Source organism: Hyaena hyaena, unplaced genomic scaffold (genome assembly GCF_003009895.1).
Source record: "Hyaena hyaena isolate Hyena2069 unplaced genomic scaffold, ASM300989v1 scaffold_344, whole genome shotgun sequence".
Lineage (NCBI taxonomy): Eukaryota > Metazoa > Chordata > Mammalia > Carnivora > Hyaenidae > Hyaena > Hyaena hyaena.
The window spans coordinates 238613-257406 of record NW_024080977.1 but is presented as its reverse complement, the minus strand read 5'-3'; the positions used below and the strand labels follow the sequence as shown (position 1 = coordinate 257406).

The 18794-nt window shown below is 37.6% G+C and overlaps 2 long non-coding RNA genes across 2 annotated transcripts in view; one reads left to right on the top strand and one right to left on the bottom strand.

The window, feature by feature from the left end:
* LOC120243550 overlaps nucleotides 1–5635 on the bottom strand; it is a 46110-nt gene extending 40475 nt beyond the window's left edge. The window contains exon 1 of the long non-coding RNA XR_005531336.1: nucleotides 5552–5635. This is a non-coding gene — a long non-coding RNA (uncharacterized LOC120243550). The remainder of the gene's footprint in view (nucleotides 1–5551) is intronic.
* Nucleotides 1–18794, top strand: part of LOC120243549 — a 63042-nt gene that overhangs the window by 3506 nt on the left and 40742 nt on the right. The gene's annotated exons all lie outside the window — the stretch shown is intronic.

Genomic DNA, 18794 nt, shown 5'->3' with positions numbered 1-18794 from the left:
TGAAAATAATACCAATAATCTTTTTTTAATAGATAGAAGTCTCCAGTATAAATAAGAGCTACAATTCATTGAAACTCTACTATATGTTTTCTATACATTATCTCATATAATTCTCACAAGGATATTAAAAACTAGTTGCTATCATTACAATCTTGTTGCTGAGAACACTGATGTTCATCATGATTTGAGAGTGACCAAAAATTTCAGAGTTGGTGTTAGAGACAAGAGTTAGGTCCTTTTCCTGTCTGTCAGTCTTTCATTCTTTCCACTATCTCCATTTAATCTGCCATAAGATTGTTTTGAATTTTATTTTGCGTTGTGACTTTTAGATAGAACTGAAATATCTTGATGGGATATGAAGTGAATTTCTAATTAAATGGGATCTTCATTGAGGCTATTGCTATAGAAACCTTCCAGGTTCTTATTGGAGAGAGCCTCTTGGGGAGATGGCTGTTTCAGAATCTCAAATAGCTGTGTGGTTACCAGGATAAGGGCTTCTATTATAAGGGAAAGGGTACTCTTGGCATATTAGGTGGGGTCCTTGCCAAGGTTCTGACAATTGTGCCCCAGATGGATTTTTTTTTCCTCTTTTCTACCCTGACATTTCTCTCTTGGTCATATGAACAGAGCTGATAACTCTAGTCCTCATGGTAAACTTCCTTGGAGTAGATTAAGTCATCAATCCTTCAGCTGCTGCTTGGACAATAACTCTGAAGACCAGGGGATTCAGGCATAGTAAAAGAGAGATATTGCTAGGCCAGATATGAATGCTATCTCTACTACTTACTCCATGTTGGTCTTGGCAAAATATATAACTTCTCTTGATTTTTTTTTCTTCAGTAAAACTGGACTGGTATCTGCCTCAAAGAATGTTATAAGGATTAAATAAGATAGCATATGTCAAATGTGCAGTATTAACATTTATCTATAGTTTTCTACTGTTGTTAACCACATCCCCTAGGCATTGGCATGCTGGTTGTGCCCCATGCATTGTTATTGTTCCATATTCAACTTTAATGAGATACTGTCCACTCTAATAACTTGTGTCCAAATGCCCAAGTTTAAAGTAGTCACTTTATATACTATAAAGACTAGGTATTTAGTCTTCAAAACATATACACACATATAGAACAATACTGATAGACAGGATTGAGAGAGTCAGGCAGTGAGTCATTTCTTAATAAGTTAACTTCTCATATTATTAGTTGTCATCTTAAGAAGCAAAGTTTGGAGAACTGCATAGAAAACATGAGATGCTCTCTGTGTGTGCTTTAGAGGTTCACAATCCGGTGAAGAGTATGGTGAGGTAGACACTCAGGTGATTATAACTCAGGGCAATATGAGGTGCTATAGGGGCTGTAGTGGTCACTTCCAGTCAGTGCTTGGGCCAACTGAAGGGGCCAGGCATCTGCAAGGAATCAAGATGCCTCAGGGAAAAGTAGGGTGGAAACAATAAAGACCACACCTGCCAACTTCACAATTTTGCCTCTGACTAGCTTTATTACTCACATATGCAAAGCTGAGCCTCAGGATCTGGATGAAAACTCACTGAGGTCTTCTGTAAAATGCTAGAATCACTAGCCATTAGTGCCTCCAAGGAGGTCTCAGAAGTGCAGCATGATCTTAAAACACAAATATACACCTATATTGGCTACATAGTTCATAGTGCATATACCTTAAGGCCCCACTGATCACTCACTGACAGATCTCAGGGAAATAATTTGCCTTTGAACTTTGGTTTCCTCCTCTTTTGCATGGGGTTAATAATATGTCTTTTAAAGTTTGTTGTAAAGATTAAGTGATATACTTCTAGAGGGTGTTCTAACTCATACTAAGTCTTCTACAATTATTAATTTCTTTGTTGTTTTTTCAACTGCCATCACATGCCTTGCCTTAACTTGGATGGAAGTTCTGCAGTGTTCACTGTGGTTAATGGCAATTACAGTCTCCTTCATTCCTTAGTGTTTATTATTTTGAAATCATAAGGTTGTCTCAGATGGACGAGGATGTTGCTATGAACCATATGTGCCAGTTGACAAACTCTGATTAATACTCTAGTGTCATAAGTTTTTAGAAGTTTAAAAATTCAATGGAATTATGTTTAATAAGCAAATAGAGTCTAAGTTTGTTTTAAATTGTTCCCTCTTTCTTTGAAAAGTATACCGCTTAGGTATAATTACATTTTTCTGAAAAATCTCAGCCAATTTTGTATATACTTTATTCCAACTACAAACAATAATAGAGAGCATTTAAAATGTTAATTTTTTAATCTTCAAAAGAATAAGCAAAGATTTATTTAGGAGAGAGAGAAGTGAGATTTTTGTAGGTTGTACAAATTAGAGAACTTATCTTTTTTTAAATAGAAAGTGGCTATTTCACATTCTTTCTGAGAGTGAATTCAGATCCCCTAAAAAAAAGAATGATCAGTTTTATCTGTTTTCTAAAAATGAGGTTTTTTTAAGTTACATTGTTCAGGGTATATCTATTTAAATGTAATGATTCAGGTGATGTTATATAGGGATCACATATACTTGCAAAGCCCCTCCCAGGTCTCCTGGGTAAAAGTAATCTGTGTTTCTGTTTCAAACAGGAAGGTTGTAGAATGATGATTTTCCTAAAGATGATTTGAAAGGTAGAATGCTGGCTGTGCTAATGATGGTTTACTCTAAAATTTCTATTGCCCTTGTCATAAAAAAGGCCTCAAATTTAAAGTAGAAGTCTAAATTAGTAGTAGATGACTTTGGTATTTTCATCTCTAAATTCAAAATATGTCATAAAAAAACAAATTGAATAATGATTTGGAAGTCTTCACTGGTCACCATAGGACTCAGGAAAGTAGTTAACTGGCCTGTGCTGGTTACCTGTCAATGGAATTTGAAGGGCTAGGTCCAACATTAGTTACTGGAAGTGTAAAATTGGAAAACATCTCTACTTGTGTATAGATAAGAAATGCTAAGGATTGTTTGTTTCTTTCTATTACAATTTGGACCCATCCCCTTTTCAACAAGTCTGCTGAGCTGTAACCCAAACACCTCTCCATAAGAGGCTCACATTCCTCAGAGTTTGCTACAGACTTTATATCGTGCTTATGCTTACTTTTTTATTTTTTAATTGTTTATGGTATAAGAGTTTTAGCTGTTGGGGTAAATATTAGAAAGGCAACAGTGACAACATGAGTTTCCAAAATCCTGTGAAGTCTTGTTCTAAATGAGTAAAATGAGTTAGGGACGTCCAAACTATTTCCTGGTTCTATTTCCATTTTTATTCTCTTGATTTTACTGAAATAGAACTACTGATTGAGAGGCTGGCTGGCTGGAAACACTCAGACTTGGTGCTCTAAAAACAGTATATAGTCTTTGGGCTGTTATTAAGAAAGGGCATAGACTGAGTGGCTTATAGACAATAGAAATATATTTCTCACAGTTTTAGAGGCTGTAAATCTGAGATCAGAGGGCTAATGTGGTCAGCTCTGGTGAAGACCCAATTCCAGGATGCAGACTGCTAACTTCTTATATCATCATGTGGTGGAAAGAGAGCTAGCTAGCTTGCTGGTCTCTTTGTATGTAAGAATATTAATCCCATTCAAGAGGACTCCACTTTAATGACCCAATCTCACAATGCCCCACTCCAAATATCATCAAATTCGAGATTAGATTTCAATTTATGAATTTGGGAGGCATGAAAATAGTTTCTAACAAGCAGCTTTCTGTACCTGGTGTTTTAAGATGTTTGGGGAATGGGGATGGGATATAGTACCTCAATACTGTTCATACATATTTTCATCAGAAAATTTAAGAGAAATGAGTTTTAATTACTGAAAGCGTATTAAACACCATATGTCTATGTTTACTGAGGGCCTACTATGTGCAAAGGAGACACAATTTTACCCTTATGGAGCTCCCATTTCAACAGCATTCACTACACATAATGAGACAGCATCTTCTTTTACCCTTCATAAAGCTTCTAGTAGAAACCACTAGCAAGGCCTAAAACATATCAGCTCGGAGACACATTAAATAAAAGTAAGAATATAGGCAGGACTAGAGGGGAAAAGAAGAATAAAAAGAAATGTGTGATTATATTGGGAGTCACTCAGTGGCCCAGACCACCCAGCCCTGAAGTACACATTGCCTATTGTTACAACAGTTCACAACACTTAAAAGGTAAGATCCTGCCGGCACCTAACATGTCAGGGAGCTGATATTATCAGTTTTGGCCAGTTACTCCAAGTCAGACTTAGTCGAATTGCTGAAAGAAAGCAGTAGACTTTTTGACTGCCAGTCTAGACTATACTTTTTCCCTTTTATGGCTCATTAGAAAAACATTTGTGCTGACCTGTAAGCTGATAAGTGCCAACTGGAGTCAACTCACTTGAGAGGAAAATTATTTATGATTACAATTTGGCTACAAGGCTTCTTTAGTATTTTTTTTTTACCCTGAATCAAGAATTGGAATTAGGGCCAAAAATTGCATTTTCTCACCTCTCTGGGAAAGACCTTTTGTAGCTTTACTGGATCACAATAGATCCTGTCCTTAGGACACATCCAAATAGTGCTGCTTAGCTTTTTTCTAATCATACACTGTCCTTGCTGCCTAACTCATCTTCTCACTGAACACACTCTTGAAAAATTTTCCCTTTTCTTTAAAAACTCTCTTCTGGTCTGTCTGGGTTATGTATTGACCTATTTATTTTGTGTGTGGGTGATTTCTGTGACTCCTCCTAGCTCAAAAATTTAATGACTGAATCTAAATTTTTAGCTTTGAGCATAATGGAAATCCTCACCACAATGCATGTGCACCTGCTTCATTTTTAAGGCCCATCCGAGCTTGCATATCTGTGGTAGTGTTTCTCAGGAGGTTGGATTGAGCTAGCGAGGCCTAGGTTATGGTTTTGATGTGTAGGTGCCAGTTAGCGCACATATCCTGCAGGCTAGACTGTACTCTGAACCCAGACAGGTACTCTGCACATGTATGGCCATGGTCCTGGAGAACCAGATGAGAGAATGAAGGCAAATCTGCGTAAATCTGTCATCATAAAAACACCTCAGTTGTAAGGCTTCTTGATGAGGTGTCTGGTCTCGGTAGCAACTTCTTTGCAAATAAATGTGAGTGCATAAATATGTGGTGGATACATCTGCAAGTTTTTAAAGTGAGAGCTTGACAGGTTTGGGCTAGTCCCAGAAAGCAGTCTAGGCAAAATTACCATGGTGCCAGTACACAGGGTGGAGTTTCCATAAGAGTTAGGCCACTGCTGCTCAATTTCCTGCTTCTTTAGCCATGGAAAAAAACAAGCTGCAGTTTTCTTCATAAACCATTGTATAAATGACTCTATGTCCTCAGGGGTGGTCAGATTCAAAGAACTTTGCTGAGGAGACTTCTCTGGCCATAAAGAAACATCACAGATTGAGAATATACCTTGTGGCCAGTTAACACATGGAAAGAAAAGAAAAAAGGGAACATTCTTGCACTCTAGAAGATTAGGGGAAAAGACTTTGAAATGTGAAAAAGACACAATTAAGTCAACAATGAAAATATGAAGAAATATACTTACCTAAATAAAATTAGACACATGTAGCCAAGAAACCTCATCAATGGACAGCTTCACACATGAAGTGATTCTTGAGCAGAGTTTTGAAGATATATCCAATCTAGTAGGAAGGATATTCCTGCAGAGGTTAGACATGAATGATGTTTACTGGGTAGGTTGCAAACAAGAGCACAAAGTGTGAGCTGTGCAAATGCATTTCACCTGTGCCATTGCCTGTCTCTTAAAATTCAAACAAAAATCTGTCCTCAAGCCTAATAACTTTTGTCTCTAGTGATGGTCTAATATCCTCATGAAGATTGTACACTAGTATCCTAGTTGTTCTTCTGGACACAAGGTGTATTATACTTCTCTGCCTTCTGTGGCCATATGACTTGTGTTGCCAGTGAAATAATAATGAAGTGTCAAATATTGCTTCCAGGAGAAAGTACTTAGTTGTCACTGTGTAGTTCTCTTTTTCTTGTTGCAACAGTTGTAAATGCATGTGTTGAGTGGAGCCTCCTGTGTTGAGGATGGCGACGGGATTGAGGAGTTCTTTTATAAAACTATCTTCTCCCATGGCTTCCACGATATCACACTTTGGACTCACCTTTTAGATAACTGATTTTGTATTTTAGGTTTAAACCCCCCCCCCCAAAATCTCATCACTTTCCTGGTTTTTAATTAATATATATGTAACTGGTAGGCTGATGACTCCTAAATATGTTCCTCCTGCTCTAGTACATGTCTTTCAAGCTCGTACATGCAAAGGTCATTCAAAAGCCACAAGTCCACAATTGAGTTTATCTCTCCTCCCAGATATGATCATTCTTTAAAGTCACAAAATTGTTAGCTGGGAATCCTATTTAATTTCTCTCTCTCAACAATAGTTCCTAAATACAATTTGTGACCAGTTGTTTTGTGTTCTGATTCTAAACTTCTTCTTTCCATGTCTTTCTTTCCATACTCTCTCTATTTAATAACTTCTGGGTTGGTCCTATTATCAATCCATTCTCCACAGAAGTTTTGGAGAAATCTTTCTAAAATACAAAAAATTATCATGTTTAAGTCCCCTTATTTAAAATCTTTGATGTCACCTCATTATACTAGAGTTAAAATCCAAACACTTTGAGAGCTTTTAGTGAGCTGTCCCCTGCTTAATAGAATGGTTTCATCACCTGATACATATGCTTTATACTCCAGCCATGCTGCTTCTCTTTTCCTTCCCTGAACTAAGTGCTTTCTTTCCTCTGTGCACTTGTACATCATGCTGTTTCCTGTGTGTGGACTTCACTCACTTTGATAATGTCTACTTTTTACTTTAAAAGCAAGTGAAGAATCATCTCTCCCAGAAAGAGTTCCATATGCTTCAACCCTGTAGCACTCATCATATTGATTGGTGGAAGGCCATTTATATATCATCCTCTTTACCAAAACTGTGTTTTGTGTGTTGTTCAACCTTATAAGCCCATCTTTCATTTGTGTATCTCCAAAACTCTCAAATGCCTAACATGCACTAGGTGTGCAATAAATGTTTAATGAAGGAATTAGCAGCTGATAAATTTGGAAGCCTATGCTTATGAGCTTTGCTTGTAACTGAAGAAATTTGGGAACCATTACATACATTTAATAAGGTGATAATACCCAAATGATACTTGCAGAGAGTCATAAGAATGGAGTGGAATTGGCATCTGAAATTTTGCAGAGATGGTATGAAGTCTGTTGTTGACAGTAAGAATGGGGAGGAAATGAAAAGCTGTAAGATTATGGCTTTCAATTCCCCATAATTTCCTTTGTTACAATTCTCACCGTAACTCATGCCTACTACGTTTAAAACTGGTATAAAGTGTCAAAGGCAGAGATATTAAATATTTTGCAAGTTCAACAAAAGGAAAGACAACTTATTTGAAGAGGTAAACATCTAAGCCTTTAAAGTCTTCCATAGTTTTTTTGACATTAATTTTGCCTTAATTTTGATGTTTATGATATGAACAAAAGACATTTATCCTATATGTAATATATCTTTGGTTTTCTTTTTAGTTTCTTTACTAGAAAGTCTAGCCATTGCTCTTATTCTATTAACTACCCTTGACTACTGGATTTTACTTCTGTGTGTGTGTGTGTGTGTGTGTGTGTGTGTGTTGTGTTGTGTCTCACTGGAATGCCCACAATCCTGAAAATGAGGAGGGTGATTGAATGTGGTTGGCTCTTACCACAACCATACAAGTAGGTGAGGAATAAACTTCCCAAAACTCCTTGGGCTCTCAAATCCTGTGTCCTCCCAATTCTTTCAGGGCTGGCAGCTTGCTTATCATTAGCAAAAGCTAGGCATAATTTCAAATGTTACATTGCAGAAAAATCACTCTTCCTGTCACCAGAAAAGAAAGAGACAGAGGAAAGATGCCTTTTTATATCTGGAACCTGGCACTGTCAGCCATTTGAAATTTGTCTCCCAGACTGTCTGGCCTTGGCTTGGGGAAGGCAGGGTTGCTGTGTAGCACAAGGAGGTGCAAAAACAAACATGGGCACAAAACCAAATACTTGACTGCAAGAAATGTTCTGAAAGTTATAAAAGTGAAATACTACTTCCAGCTGTCACTTTATGCAAGGATTAAGTTGAGCTCAAGAGGCTGCAGAAACAAAGTAAGAAAGTGAGTTATTCATTACAGTACCTATGCAAGTTGTAGAAGATGCCTGGATTTTCTACTGCTGAATTACTGGTGATCCCTTTGTCTATTCATGTACATATTCACTCATTCACTTGTCTTTATGTATATATTTGAAGATATGTTGCTGCTAAGGTGGCAAATCTTCATATTCTTTCCTTTTATAGCCAAGAACACTCTGCCCACTGGTCACCCTTTCTTTAATGCATGTTGCCCCTTATGGTGGCTCCCTCCTAGGCTTATGATCTACACAAAACATGTTACTGAAATGAACATTATCACCCAATGATCAGAATGTAAATCCATTAAATACAGTTGAGTGCATATTGAGACTTTATGATTGATAAGAGCGTGCTTAGACAGATGTGTTCCCACCACTGTTTTCTAAACAACAACAATCAGCAATGGTTGATATCCATAATGCACAGCTCTTCTTCATGTTGTTCTATCAAAGGTATCCCTCACTGGCTCAATATCCATAAATGGATTGGATAACATATCATCATCCATGCCCATGCATGACCACAGCCAATGTCAGTGTCTGGGTGCTTTCCATTGACTCAGTTTTTCCCCATTTCAAGGCCACTTCAGAAGCATGTAGCAGAGACACAGACAGTGAATTAGCCACATTTTGCACTGCCCCAATACTATATCTAACTTTCATTTTTAACATGGCAGTTGTTGTCTAAAACTCATATAGATGTTTAATTAGTTTTCAGGGGAGTGGAGTAGGGAAGACTCACTTTCAAATATTATTTAAGAACCCAGGTTTTTCTCCTTATAATCTAGCTTGCTGAAGTAAGATCTCATCTGAAATCTAGTGTTTCTCAAACTGACTGCCTTTATTAGACTTTGATAATTCATGAGTGTAGGAACTCTGGAAGCACATGCTTACCTTATTCCTGGTCTCAGAGAAACACTTCCATATGTGGATTTGAGAGCCATGCACTGAGAGGAAAATAGGCTAATCTGATCATAAACCATGGAGCCCTCCTAAAACTGTGTAAACACTGACAGAGGTATTTCTCAAAGTCTGAGCCAGAAGGAAGGCAACATTTTGTGAAGTATGTGAACATTCATTCAATTTCAAAGCCTCATTCAGCCTGCGGAATTTGTACTAAGCAGTATGTCTCATCCTCTGCCAGCCGGCACCCAGCATAATATTCTGAAAAATTAAATATTTTTGCTAATGGTGTTGTTCCTTAACTATTTAAAAATATTTCCTAATAAAGGAAAAAGTCAAGTCATGTCAAGACTAATATTTTATGCTATTCATCCATTAAAATCTTGAGTTGTTTAAGGACACTTTTAAACTCTTTCAAGATAATTTTCATCATTCTGAGTCAATAGTCATACTGTACAAGGGCTGAGAGCTTACCCTTCATCCTTTGCTTATAGATAAAACATAGTAAGTATTTATTTATTTTTTAAAGTTTATTTATTTATTTTTAGAGAGAAAGAGAGACAGAGAGAGCAAGGAAGGGGCAGAGAGAGGAGAGAAAATCTCAAGGAGACTCTGCACTGTCAGCACAGAGCTTAATGTAGGCTTGGTCCCAAAAACCATGAGATCATGACCTAAGTGGGAACTGAGTTGGTGGCTTAACAGACTGAGCCACCCAGGTACCGTGGAGGTATTTATTATATAGGCTCTTTGCACTTTGTTTCATATTTGCCTTGACATCATTAAGTTTATTTTTAAAAATCTTTCAGGAAGAAATTATCAAACCACATTCTGATATGAGAACACTAAAAGAAGGAGGAGCACAGTTATATTTTTATCACAGAAGAGTACTGTAAATAACTTCACACTCATGAGTCAGAGATGTCCTCAATGAAGAGTTTGTATTTGTGAAAAAAATGAAATGTCTGCAATGTTCACAAGGGAGGATATCCATTTTGAGCAACAGTGAGGGAAATTAAGGCTGATGAAGGATTATGGAAAAAATAGTAGCCAGTAACATTTATTTTGCACTTGCTATGTGCTAGGCACTGTGCTAAGTACTCTCCTGATTTGGAATTATCTCATCTTCCAAACAATACTATTAGAAGGTGCTTTTGTTCTTTCAATTTTATTGCAAGATCTGAGGTACAGATGAAAGTAATCAAGAGTTATAGGCAAATTTGTGGGGCAGGCGAACAAGTTTTGTTTTAGGAACCTAACATTCTTCTATCTTGAGATTTTCATTGGCTTTATTATAAATCACTTACAAAGAAATTTTTTTAATGACTGCTATCCATTTGGATGGTCTTCCTGTTACACAGAATTATGCTGACTTGGCCAGGATGGGAATTCTCAAACTTTGTTCCTTGGATCCCTAAGGGTCTTTGAAACACTTTTATGGTATCTGCAGGTCAAAATTATTTTCATAACAATACTAAGCCTTATTTGCATTTCTCACTGTGTTACATTTGCACTGATAGGGCTAAAACATTGGTGAATAAAACTGCTGGTGCCTCAGCACAAATCAAGGCAGTGGTTCTAAACTGTACTAGGGGTCATTGTATTCTTCTCCAAATAGTCACAATAAACAAACAATTTTTTTTAGAAATCCGCTTCACTTAAATTGTCCATGCTGAAGCAGCAAAAATTACTAAATTTACTGTATTGACTCCTGAGTACACATCTTTTTGATATTCTATGAGAAGTGCCTGCAAGTCACTTCTGCTACATATCTAAGTATGGTGGTTATCTCCAGGAAAAGTACTTGTGCAATTAATTGGGTTCTGGGTGGAACTAGCCACTTTTTCCCATGGAATACTATTTTTCTGAAAGAATGTCTGAGCCAGACCATGGTAGTTCAGAGATGGGTGCATGTTTCCTCAAAAATGAACAAAGTGAGCCTGACTCTTCAAGGAAAAAAAAACTCACAATATTCATGGTCAATGATAAAATACAAGTTTTAGGGCAATACTTAAAATTTTGGAAAACATCAACCAGCATGAGCTTGAAAGCTTCCTAATGCTTCAAGACTTTTCTATGTGACTATGATGTCATCCATGTGTGTGATTTTTTAAAGATACTCTATAATGACAACTGCAAATGACCAATGCATAATTTTATATAATCACACATGAGTAAAAGATCCATTCAAAATGCAAGATATACCAATGAGCTTTCGTGTTTCAGAATATGAAAAGTTCATTGATAATATATCAAATTGCACACTGCAACTAATCTTTTAAGAAATTGCTACTAGTTAACTTTGAACAGGATGGCAGAAGAATGTCCATAATTCTCTGAAAGGTTACTAGAATCAATTTCCCTTTTCTATCTACAGATCTGTGTGAGGATAGATTTTTCAAAATAACACACCCCAGCAGATTAAACATAGATATAAATATGAGAATCCAGCTTTCTACTGTTAATCCAGACATTAAAGAGATTCACATTGAAACAAGTGAATTAAAAATGTCACTCTTCTCACTAAATTGTACTTGGCTTTAAAACAATTATTTTTATGAAGACACACTTAATTTGCAATATATTAAATATTGATATATAAAACAGACATAATAAAAGGTCTTTGGGGTCTCTAATTGTTAAGTGTTTAAGGAGTCTAGAACTAAAACATGTGTAAACCTTTGTTCTTGGAGAAACAAAACCCCACAAGAGAAGAGTTTACCTGCTCCTAAAGACTGTTAGAGGGAAGATATTTGTGTGGATGTCAATGAAATGAAGGTAATAACATAGCACAGCAGGGTGGCGGATCAGGGCCAGCCAGCAAAATGGATTAGATTGTCTACGTTTTATTTTAGTTTAGTAAGGAAACTTTTCCTAAAGTGATTTTTAAAGCAATCGTACTAGCTTGTTCTCTCTCTCAAGACATTTTGTTTTTATAAAATTACAGCCTGGAAAACACACTATGTGTTTAGTCTGAGTAGGTAGCCTGAGCTGTTTGTTAAATACCAGATCTCAGATTTGTGGCTGTTCCTCAAAAATAACTACACGACACCGGCAATTAAATTTATGTATCATTTTCATTATTTATACTTTAGTGAATCAAAGGAGGTAAATAGTGGTCTGCAGCTGAGCACTTCCATCAGCATTTTTCAGCAAGTCTTTTAGATTCCCTCCATTATGAAGCTGGATACAGCACACAATTTTCCCATTGAACAGTCTGGAGAGAACTGTCATCCATACTACTTCCATCCCAACATCTCCCCATTTCTGGAGTTGGGTGTTGCTGCATTGCAAACGTGCCCTTTGAACCATGGAGGACAGGCATGTTTAGTTTCCACTATTTTCACATTTTGTTGATCATTCAGCATTAGGGCTTCTTCAGTCCTGCCTCTCAGGGTCCCACGGTATTGTACGCAAATACAATATTGCACTGAACTGGGTAAGCAGTCAATGGCCTAGTAGGAAGATTGCTGAATAGGTGGGTTCTCTTTCATTGGTGCTCCTGCTTTAGCTGTTTTGACTCTTTGGGTGATTAACGTGTCTTTAATTCAGTCTTGCTGAATAAATGGGATGGGTAACTTCCAACTTGCCCTGGAAGATAATCTTCAGTGACAAGGAACTGTGCATTAGATGAAAGTGAACTAAATCACTTCCAAGGTCCCTTCCCACATTTAACATTTGGTGGCTCCTAGACTGCTTTGCCCATTAAATGAAAAATAGTAAAATGACAGTAGAGGGGAGCATTTAAAACAACTGGGGGTGATTGTATTTAGCCTGAGCCTCTTCATCTGAAGATTGCAGTGGGGAAAGCTTGGCTTTTCTCAGTGTAAGAGAGCTAATGAACATCCATCTCAGGACATACATGTAATAAATTTAAGCCATACCACTGCTTGTCATATCTAAAAAAGGAAGAAGTAATCTGCATTTTGAAGCAGACTATGGGAACAATCAGGTATTTTAGAGAATCTCTGAGTAATCGGTTTGAACTAATGGAGATAATCCTAGTGACTTGGAAACTACAAAATTAACCAAGAAATAATTTAGGTTTAAGAAAGGAGTTAGATTGCACATTAAAAAAAAAAACTACTGTTTTTAGGTCTGTCATCAATAGGAGAAAAAAATGTGTCTATAGATCTTTGTCATCAAGCGGAGGAAAAAACTCCTTGACATACTGAAAAAAATATGTTTAGTATCACTGGAAATTCTGCACAATTAGGAAAAGCTGGTTCTCTGTGTCGAGAAAGGTTTTGAGCCTGAGCTTGGATCAGAGGGAAAAATATCATGTCTGAGTAATAACTGTAATAATAATAATAATAATTGTAGTTAATTCTTCCTTTAGTTTGTTCTGAGGATTATTAATCCTTATTTTATTCATGAACTGAGTGTAGACAGGTTAAAGAACTTGCCAGAAGTACACATGGAGTTGGGATTCAAATACTAAATCCCTCTGAAAGACTACTAGTCGCTATGATAAATTATGACTTCTTAGGACCTTCATATTCTCATTTCTAAAAAGTTTTGGACTGCATTGCTTTATAAACTCCCTTTCAACTCAAATGTACTTTTGTCTCTGAACAGTCAACTTGAATGCCTCATACTCTGGCAGTCTTGCCCTCCTTTCAATCCCTGGAATATGTATCATCATTTGGCCATTCAGTGTTGTGCTGGGAATTGCACTGCTGGTTACATTATCCTTTTATGCGTTTAGATCTGTCTATCCACATACATAGGAAATGCTTTGAGAAGAGGGATGCTTCTATGTCTCCCCTCCCCCGAGTGACTAGCCTAGTATCTTGTAGATGGTAAAGTTAATAAACATTGATTATCTGATATGACCCAGGCCATGCTGTATTATATTATATTATATTATATTATATTATATTATATTATATTATATTATATTATATTAGTTGGGCCTCGTATTTGCCACAGACCGAGGGGACATCATATGGTCATTTCTGAGTCAGTATTAGCTGGGGTATGTTAGATTTAGTGATCTAGAGTTGAAGGTGCACTCTATCCCACAGCCGATGCTCCCTGCCCTTCTGACCGTTATGAATGCCTGTTTATCTTCTTGCCTTCATCAACAGCAACTATTTATTTAGCAGCCTGACTTAAGACATTCTGAATATATACTCAATGAAGGCTTTCTTTCACTATTATTTTTCTGTGGAGAGTAAAATGCTGTCTTGTTTTTCCAGTTCTCCTCCTAAGTGTGATGATTTAGATGTTCCTGCTGTTAACTGGCTGCTTTTCCATTTCCTTCTAGCATTGAGTGCCCCACACTTCTCCACAGAAGCCACTAATGAGCTTCTTGCCTTTCAGGCCCCCAGTTCATTAATAGCATAGAATTTCAGCAATGTTGGATATTCTGGAGCTTATCTTTTCTCTTTCTTTCCATTACAACAAACAAACAAACAAACAAAGGAAAACTTTTACTTACTGAAGTCACTAACTCAGTCTTGCCTGCTTTAAGATCCTAAAACTGAATTTATTCAAGAAGCTTGGAATCAGCTTTTCACTCGGGTTAAAAGCTTACAGATTTGACCTCAACTTTCCAGATGAGTATGTCTTCCCCATTTTTTTTTTCTGTTTTTCTCTATCCACGTTCAGTCTTTTACAGTGGTACTTCATGCTTCTAAGTGTGCTTCTTCCTTCTTCCTAATTAATATTGACTAAGTTCCCAAGTATATGGGGAACAATTCTAGGGACTGTGTGGATGGAACATAGAAATGAAAATGTTCCTGCCCTGACCCTTCTGCTTGATTCTGGCTCTAAATGATGCCATTCATTCTACCCGCCTGCTGGCCCCTTACACAACTTTCTCTCATTCAGACAGTGCCAAAGAGCATCAATGCCCTTTTGTCCTGCTTCCCTTATAGCGTTGTAGCCACACAGGGCACAACAGAACTGTCAGCAGCACAAATACCATTCCTGTCAAAGCTGCTCGGCCTCCTGTCCTCTGATGAACCAGCAGTCTTCACAGCTGTGTTGTCCCAGAGTGGAATTCTGAATACAAGGCCTGACAAAGTTTTTCCTCGGTGCTTCTTAGAGAGGCTAAGCCACATAGAGAGCCATACCTGTGCCTCTCAGTGGATAACTCTCCTTGTTGGTCTCTTTGCCTTTAGGTTCTCACATAGCACACCTCAGTGGAAATTGTGGTGTAGTTTTGCCATCTCCTTGATGTCTCTTTTTTTCTGCTTCTGTCTCAGGTCAGGGCTCACGAATTTCTATACCTCATAAATGCATAGAGATAACTACAAAGGAAAATAAATATATTTCTGCCTCCTTCAAGCATGCATAAGTCATCACTCCCATGTTCATAAACACATGTTGAGTCTGCCTCAGTGCTCTTGCCCAGACATGGATGATGTTTTATTTTCCCTTCTTTGAAAAATTCTAAGTTTCATCTCTTGTGAAATTGTCTTGGACTTCGCTTCAGATTTAAGTCCAATGTGTGTGAAGTCATACAGATGAGTGAAATCTGTTCCCAGAATCTGTGAGGTAACAGCAAGCTTTTCCCAGCCTTCCCGGACATCTCCCCGTCTGATCAACAGTGGGAAGTTATAAGTGGTAGCTTTTCATACCATTACATTAATTATGCAGGGTGGAAGCATTTGTAAGCTTTCTGTAAAAAGACAGAAAACTAGAGATTACAATTCTTTTATGTTTGTGAGGTACTCATCACTGCTCTACTTGCAGTTATAGATTTTTTTCCTTCTAAATATTCCACTCCTGAATTTTGGAAACTTGGATGTATGAGTTAACCCAGAATTCACTAATAGTGATTAGTCCTTATCTGAGACTTTAAACAGATAACTTCTTTTTTTTTTCTTATCACTGAAGCATGTTCATGAATGCTTTCCTTGCCTTTATTTTTCTAAACTGTTACAGAAAGTTCATTCCATTTTGCTGAATACAATACTCTTCAAAATTTCACAACACAAACATACAACTTACTTATCTCCTGGGTATTATCTAATATACCATGGAGAGATGAGAGCTTTCCCTAAGGTCTCCCCTTCCATGAGCTTTTGTGAATTTATTTGCTGGGCCCCTGGTATCTCCAATTCCATCTCTAACGGCTTCAGCTGCATCTTCAGTATCTAAGGAGTTTTTACTGTATGTCAGATCTGTGCTAGGGATAAGAAGATAACTAAGAAATGGCTCTACTCCAGTAAAACTCGGGTTCGGAGGTAAGATGGGGAGGAAGACATGGAAAGAAGTGACACATATACAGTTTATTACAACATAATGTGCTCAATTCTATAAAAGGAAAGAAATCAATTTTGTGGGCTACCCCTAAGAGAAAGTTTTTAACTCTGCTAGGGGAGTCTATTGGGGGGGGGGAAAGGCTTCACTAAGGATATTTGAGTTGGTTTTGAAGAATGGGAAGCAATGCACCACGACCTGGAAAGGAGAAGAGATTTCAGACAGGGAAGTTAATGCTGTCAAATGCTTAGTGGCATGAATAGGCCAGGTTGGTTTGAAGAAGGTAAGAAAATTGATACATTCAGAGTATAAGGTCTATGACCAGAGAACCTATGGTATTTGACTAGCTTCCTTTGTTATGTAAATAATTATAGGTTATTCTGCTTTACTGAATTTATAGGCACAGCTTGAAGATGGGTAAGACTGGATATACCTATTGCCCTTGTCATTCTTTTGCTTAGTACCAATACTCTCAAAAATAGTTAAGAAGTCAGTTAACCAATGTTCCCCTTCTCAAACATTGACTCTGGTTAATCTCCTGGAGCTCTTTATATCTTGATGTAGATAATCCCAGGCCTTCCTCTTAATTTTATCAGATCAGTGGTTGTGTAATCAGAGTATCAGTGTCTCCCTTATTTATATCAGCTCCCTGCCTTACTGTCAGGAATCACAAGTTGCTCCCTCCCAGATAGAGTTGTTGTATGCCAGCTTTGAATGCCAATTTAGAGATCCATATTTATTTTACTTCCAAAAAGGTAAGGTACTTTTAGCAAAAAGTGACTATTATATATTTTTCCCTTTTACTGGAAAATTACATTTTTACAGTCAGTTACTGAATGGGTGACCATGAGTTGGTGCTTGGGAGAGAAGTCTCATATGGCCTTTAACAGGTCTTTTCAGTGTTTATCTGGAACGTTAACAGATAATGTGACACCAACATTACCTTTGGTAATGCAAAATCATATCCCCTCTTCTGGCAATGTAGAAACTAAACATGCAGTTTCTGCATTTTGTTTCGTGTTTATTCCTTGCCTGACATTTCAAGAAGTGTGTAAGAACTGCTGGGGTATATACTGTATTCAAGGCATTGCAATCAGAGAGAAGGGGAGGTGACAAAGAAAACAAAGAAAGAATGTGAGGAAGAGGAAAGACGACAGGAGAGGTGGGGTGAGGGCGGGGTTGGTCTTCTGTTTGTATGGGTCTAGACACGTGTGCCATGTGATTGGATATTAAATGTCAATAGATGGCAGAAGACAAAAGATCTAGAGATAGACAGCCAGGATAGAATGGAGTAGAAATCCTTTTTTGCTGAAAGCAGTGTGCAGCACTTGTGCAAATTTCCCTTGGGATTGTAGCCTTCTCTTTCATGAACTTCTCACTCCTGTTATTTCTAGTTCCGGACCATCTGATCAGAGACTACTGGAATTTCCAGCTCTCTAGGCACTAATTTTAGGGGCTGAAACAGCAATCCCTCTGCAGCTCCTACCACAACTGCCGCTGCCCTGCTGGGCTGTGGGGTTGTGCCAGCCGAGGCACTCTTGCCCAGGAAATGGAAGGTGGCATTTAAGTGGCACTTAGGACTCTCCTAACCAATCCTAAAGACTGAATCAGGCCAATTCTAAATTAAGCTTTCTTGGGTAAATGAATAAGGACTCAAGAAACCTCAGAGTGGAAAAAAAGAGATATGAAAAGTCATACCTCCAAATGTATTTCTACTAACCCCCAGCTTTGATAAGTATTAGCATGATTCAATGTTTCTATGACTTATTTTTATGCTTGAGATATCTTCGTGTTCCAGTTATAAAAATGTAACTCCACCATATCTCAATATTTAAAAGATCCAAATGATGATATCACAGACTGGAAGAGGCTTTTTTTTTTTTTTTTTTTTTTTAACTTACAAGGAAACTGAGCCTCTGGTAAAGCAAGTGCTCTGAAGAAAGTCTCAGCTGGCAAAGAAGAATGAAAAACCATATTTCCTGGTATACCATAGAATATGCTTTCCTTTAGAATCAGTTTTCTAGGATATGCAACAAAGGATAGAAAAATAGGCTTATTTGTATATCACACAGTATTTTTTAAGTCTTTCGCAAAGTAAATCTGGAGTGGCTACTTGTATTTTTTTATATTTTTCAGCTAAAGGTAAATTGTCTGGTGTCTCCCAATAACAACATTACCCAGACCCAGTGCTATGAAAGAAAGCTGGTAGAAGTCTATGGCTCAGATGTTCTGTCTTGACCTCAGAACAATTACTTACCCTGAACAAAATGCACACTAAGGGATGCCAGTGTCTACTGTTCTGGAAAAGGACAACATTTGCCTTAGGATTTATACCTAGATTTCCACAATGCACTCAGATTCAGCACTGGGTCACTGGGCTGAAGCTCTGCACCAAAGCCAAGTGGTGTTTAAACCACCAGACTGAGAGCTTGTGCACCACGGGCTATCGCCATGCTCTAAAATGTGACTCAACTGTGGTTTGAGATTTGTG